Source organism: Salvelinus sp. IW2-2015, linkage group LG18, assembly GCF_002910315.2.
Source record: "Salvelinus sp. IW2-2015 linkage group LG18, ASM291031v2, whole genome shotgun sequence".
In the NCBI taxonomy this organism is placed as follows: domain Eukaryota; kingdom Metazoa; phylum Chordata; class Actinopteri; order Salmoniformes; family Salmonidae; genus Salvelinus; species Salvelinus sp. IW2-2015.
The window spans coordinates 14306220-14312582 of NC_036858.1; the positions used below are offsets into that span (position 1 = coordinate 14306220).

At 39.4% G+C, this 6363-nt stretch overlaps 1 protein-coding gene across 1 annotated transcript in view; it reads left to right on the forward strand.

Moving 5' to 3' along the window:
* The window catches only part of ankfn1b (ankyrin repeat and fibronectin type III domain containing 1b), a 261710-nt gene that overhangs the window by 170345 nt on the left and 85002 nt on the right, over window positions 1–6363 (forward strand). The gene's annotated exons all lie outside the window — the stretch shown is intronic.

The following is a 6363-nucleotide window of genomic DNA, read 5'->3' on the forward strand; positions in this document are numbered from 1 at the left end:
AGGAAGGAGGCAGACAGGGAGCACACACATACTCTCCTCCTCTCAATCACTCCTTCAAACCATACTCCCCCTCTCCATCCCTCCTTCACCTCCCCGTTCTCTCACTCCTCCAGCCAAGGAGTCCTTAAGCCAGGGCAGACAGACAAGCATACAGGGACACTGTGGAGGCCCCTAGGTTTTTGGGTGGGTTCACTTTGCTCTCCCTCTGCTCTAAAAGGGGGCAGCTGTTGTCTTCTAAGGCCCTTGTTGTATTTGTTACAGTTTATAATATGCTGGAGAATGTTGGCATTTGATTTATGACGTTTTGGGCATTTGTGATGGTAAATTGTAGCAGTATAAATCAGGTGTTGTTCGGTCTGCCCCTGGCCTCCGGATCTATTTGTCATTGTAAAATGTTCAGATTGGCATTGATTGTGTAGAGAGGATTTCAAGGATTTCAGGTAGGACCAAGAAAAGACATGCAATGAATTCACAGGCGTTTTCCTCTAAGGAAAGAATAGTCCGACTTTCAACCCAGCAAACCAAAATTGGTTCTGTGAACGTCCCAGAACATTCACTAGGTTGTCCCAAAAGTTCTAATAATACAGAAACGGTCCAGTTGTTCTGATGAGTATACAATGTTTGTACAAAACATTCGTCTGATGTTGCAAGAATGTTCCCAGAAAACATTTTCTTATTACATTACCTGGAAACCTAATAAGAACGTTGCGGGAATGTTCTGTGGTGGATGTTACAGATGTTGTGTACAACATTTTAGTGAGTGTTAGGGGAACATTGCATGGATTTAAAACATTTTGATCTCAAATCTATTATTTGAATGTTATCATCCTAATACGTATTGTAATGAAGGTTAAGTAACAGTTTTCCTTGTTTTGCTGTTATTTAAATCATGCCCACAGCTGACACCACCAAAGTAATCATCATTTCAGAGCGCCGTTGCATTTGACCCGGTCGTAATGCCCAGCACAATGACCATGGTTAATTAGGTTTGACTTTGGATATCCCTAGGGAACTAGTCAGGGACCCTCTGTAAATTGCACAATGTACATGGGACAATACAAAAAAATTTCAAACCAACTATAAATTGTAGAAATTCATACACACATTTTCAAAGCATTTTATGAGAAAACTAAAAGATGTTCAACTTGAAAATATTGTCCAATTTACATTGTGTACTATATTGGCATTCCCTAACTAGCCCCACAGATAGGCTATCCAGATTGCACAATGGCAAGCTAAAGCTAAATTGGAAAATAAGTTGACTAGCTTGCTGGCTAGCCTACTGTAGGCTACTTCCAGACACAAGACCTGGTTAGACGGTTTCAAGTTATCTAGAAGGGTGTGTGACTGTAACTGTGTACTGTTTTGGCAGAGTGAATGTACAAACGCTTCCCACGTGCGAACACACACACAAGAGACACCCACATTAAAGCACGCCTCCAAGACCCAAATCTCGTTCTCAGTTGCATTTACTAATGAGGAAGATTGAAATGGGGACTAGATCAGGCTGTTCAGCACCCCATTAATGGGCATGTTAGCTCATTTCCTGGAAATGTTCCCGGTTGCGGGGAAAAGTTTGAACTCCAAGATTTTCTTTCTATACGACATCTGTAAGGCACAAAAGCATGGCCTCTGCAAGCATACATGCTATATGGGCGATTCCAGCGTTGTGGATGTTACATTTGTATGCAAAATCACAACTTTCACTTTAATGTCTCACAGAATAGACAAAGAAAATATAAGTTGCACTTTTGATGTGTGCAACTATGGTACCCTTGTGGGGAGTTTATACCCCAAAAAGCAGGCTTCTAAATATTGGCAAGTTGGATGAATAAAGCAAATAAGAGGCATTTTAGAGGTAAATTAAATGGACAAGCTTTTTGGAGAAACTGAACATATTAGCAAAGGTCTGTGCGTTTGTATGTCTTAGGTCAAAACATGGATAGCCATTTTGAAGGAAAGGCTTGGCTTAACATCATAACGCTGATATAGGATACTGACAATAAATAGATAAACCAATTATAGACCGTATAAAACCTTGATGAAAGTTAGCTTTGTCGAGAAAGTTTCAAGAGACGATCGATGTAAAGGCATGTGTTTCAAAAATCTTTTCCTGAAAAACGTTAGTGTGTGTGTGTGTGTGTGTGTGTGTGTGTGTGTGTGTGTGTTACCCCAGTTTCGCCCATCAATGCAGGAAGTGAACTGACTCCTAATGGAAGTGAATCCCCATTAAAAATGAATGCCACTTTCATTGGCAGGTCATCTAATGTCCTCAGGTTCCGGTTATCAGTTTTCGCATGAAAGACACATCAAAGTCACTAGAATGAAAGAAAGGTCAATTTATACCAATGATTTATATATACACTAGATGACTGAAAAGGGGGTGCTGTTTTTAAGTCACAGCGCCTCCATCTTGGCATTCCCCCACCGTTGTAAAAAATATTTTGCAAGCTATAGAAATGCATTTATTCATGTAATTTCTTAATGCCACATTTATTCAATTACACACACCTCAAAGGTGTAATATGCAGACATCACTCTGCCATTTCCTGGTTGGTAAAATTCTAATAGTTCACCTAATTTCAGTTATACAAAACAAGCAATGTATAGTGTAGAGAATCATTGCACCATCTAAAAAGCTGTGAAATATATTTTCAATAACCAAAAATATGTCATTTTCAGCTGTCTGAAACTGGTGTACAAAACCGAAAGGAAAAGAACGGGAAGTATAGAAATAGTGCACATAGAACAGATCTACCGCTTCTTAGCACCTCGCGGCAACAAGCAGAACAGAGCACTTACTGTAAACACAAATGAGATTTGTTTGATTGTAAGCGATAACTCTAAGGATTTCCACTACAAGGATTACCACACTACATCAGATCTTCATTGACAAATCATGGTTTACTGTATATGTGATAGTTAAGAGAGTTTGCATTCCATTCCTAACCTCAATATGCCACCGCCCAACACTCGTAACAAAAATCTGAGGAGGACCAAAAAATCTGAGGAGGACCAAAAAATCTGAGGAGGACCAAAAAATCTGAGGACTATGTTTCTGCTGAACATTTATGAGAGACCCTTGCCCAACAAAGGACTTTCTATGACGAAATGCTAAACAGACAGACGGCCAACTTCCGATCTTTTATACAGATTGTTTTAGATTCTGAAAACAACCGGATTGATACGCTAGTCAGGGAAGTACAAGACCTAAAGACCAGTTTGCAATGCTCCCAAAAAGGCATTGATGAGATTTAAAATCAACGGGACAAAAGATCAATGACATTGAAACTCAAGTTCACAGTCTTGCCTCGGACATCCAAGGTGGTCCACGAAATGTTTGATTGCCTTGAGAAACTGGATTCCGTGGAGAATCAAAACAGGCACAGCAACATTGTAATTGAGGGAATCGCGTCTGATCATGGGGCTGAAACATGTGCTGACACCGAGCGCAAAGTGTGCGAGTTGTTGACAAACAATCTGAAGCTGGACTCAAAAAACTATTGAGATCGAACGTGCACAAAAGAATGGACAATTCAGAAGGGAGGCTGAAAGACCACGGCCGGTGGTGGTCAAACTGCTGAGGTTCGAGGACAAGCGGCTAATCCTCTCCAAGGCCAGAACATTCCTGAAGAACACGTCTGTATACATAAAATGAGGACTTCTCCGACAGACTGCGTAAGAAGAGAGCGAAACTGCTCCCAGCTATGAGGGAGGCCAGCCCTGGGAGAATACACTGTCGTCAGCTATGATCGCCTTGTAGTGAGGCCAAGAGATGATGAGAAATCACAGAGAGATCACATGAGTCCGTCGCGACAGTGATCATAAAAGCATGGCTCTGTATGCTGATGTTCCATGTCATTCTCAGTGATTGTGCCAGTCACTTCGTTTCATCGTGACTGTTATCTACAGCATTAGCTCTTTATCATGTCTGACAAATTGCTGCTAATTTCTTCCCAATAATGATATGATTGTTTACGCAATCTAGGTGTATTGATCCATTGTCCATTTAATCATCTCAGTGATTAAGAGCTTCATCTAGGTGGAATATAATATCTAATGCTACAAATTCCATTGACCAATGTAAGATTGATTTGATAAGAGAAAATTACTCCAATCATTTTCTGCTATCCTTTGCATGGATATTTGTGATAATCTTCCCATATCCCTAATGTCATCGACGTCAGTAAGGAGACAGGTGATGGCATCAATCAATCATTTTAAGAATCTGATACAGAAAGTTTATTGGAATGAGAGTTCGAGGCTGATGATCCTCAGCACACAATTTTTCAATTAAATATCCAGATCTTACTATCTTGCTTTCCCTGGAAAAAAGAAAAATGACTAAGTACAGCCTAAAATAAAATAAAACCTGGCTGGCCAATGGTATTATTAAAATCCCTTTCTTTTAAGAACAAATTCTACAAAAAGTTTATCTTTCAAACCCTATTCCATACAACTCTATAAGATTCAAAACGAATAGAGAAAAAAATGATTATTAACAACCCAAAAAGTATAATAGGACAGTGAACTCTCAAAGCATAAGAACAAAATGAGAGCACTATGGGGCACTATCGATGAATCAAAAAAAAAAAATGTGTTTATTGTTGAGTCCAAGAGAAAGTCAAATACAATGCAGATTATATAAGGGTCCATATTGATGATATTCCTGTTGATCATGCCTGTACAACCTGCTTTCTTCTTGTTCTGATTGGATGATGAATTGTCATGGAAAGCACACGTAAAGACAATAGCCTATTAGACATCTCCTAAACAGAAGCACCGTTCTCGGTCTCTTATTACACAATGATCTTCCCATTCATCCTTTCCTGTAACATGATATGGTCCAGCACACACCATACCAGACTGCTACTAACCTGCAGAAATGCTCTGTAGTAATATCATCTGCCGGTTTTAGAAACCATTCAGCGCCACTTTAAAAAATAAATCGGACTCCTAAATATTTATCAAATTAATTATTTCCGAGTTGCTCAATTTGTTTACGGCCCTTTAAATCACTTTTGCACTCTTTCTTCAAACATTTTTTACAGCCACTTATGAATTCCATAACTACTCAACAAGAAGCAGACAACAGCTACGTCACCCATATTCAGGAACGACCAAATTCTCAATTCCGACTAACCTACAGAGGCCCTATGATCTGGAAGTCATTCCCGCCTGACTTTGCCAAGCTATACCTGTCGTTGTTAAAAAAGAAAGGCACCTACTGTCCATCACAGTGCTACACCCCCCAGTAGCTTGACTTTCTGTTTCGATTTTCAATTCCTTTATCTCTTTTGCATCTAGTTTTTATTTTATAATTTGTTTGTCCACACTGCTGAATCTGTGGGATTTATGACCATTACGGGGGGATTACTCGACAAGCCCTTTTGGGCTTTTTTTCCCTTCTGCACATACTGTTGTTGTTGTTTTTTACTGTTACAAACTGTCGTTCTATTTGTGCAAATAAACTAAACTATACTTGCTTTCAATGAGAATGACAGATCTATAACTCACATTTCTATGTGAATTTGGTCAAGTCACCCAAAAAGTTACTGATTGCAGCTTTAAAGCATACTTTTAAATTACATTATGTGAGCTAAAGATAAACATTTACAATTTTTAAATATATAAATACATTTTCCTTCAAGTATACTTTTTAGAAAGTTCTAATATTACTGTCCCCACTACAACAACAAAAAATTGGCCTTGAAATACTAATTGATTTATACCCATACTGTAAGGTGTCATGTAGACATAATGGACATCACGGTCGCCTTAAGCTGTAACAACTTACTCCCCTACCGATGACACATGTCACTCCAGTACACACTTTCCATGCCAGGGCTCAGTCATTAAATTATTGAATTATTGGAGAAATATTCTACTGCTTGTTATCTCGAAAATATCCACATATTTTATTGGCCTATTCTAGGCCGCGTCAAAGTGAAATGAAAGAGGCATCGCCTGCCATGTTAAGAAACCAATGTACATCTAGAGATTCCAGACGTCGGTTTGGAAGCAGTTAGAGATGTTCGCTTCCCAAATGGCACCATATTCCCTACATAGTGCACTTCTTTTGACCAGAGCCATATGGGCCCTGGTCAAAAGTAGTGCACCACATAGGGAATAGAGTGCCATTTGGGATGTATCCGTGGAAAACAAGCCTTTCTTTGAGGAAGGTTTAATTAGATATGTTCATAGCTTGGCCCTGGTCTTTATGATTGGGGCATTGAAAGCCTTTTTGTTTGGCTAATGAAACACTGTAGGGTATGTTCCTGGATCGAACAAGAGAGGGGATTGCCATCATGATAACAATAATAAGTACGTGTGTGTGTGTGTGTGTGTGTGTGTGTGTGTGTG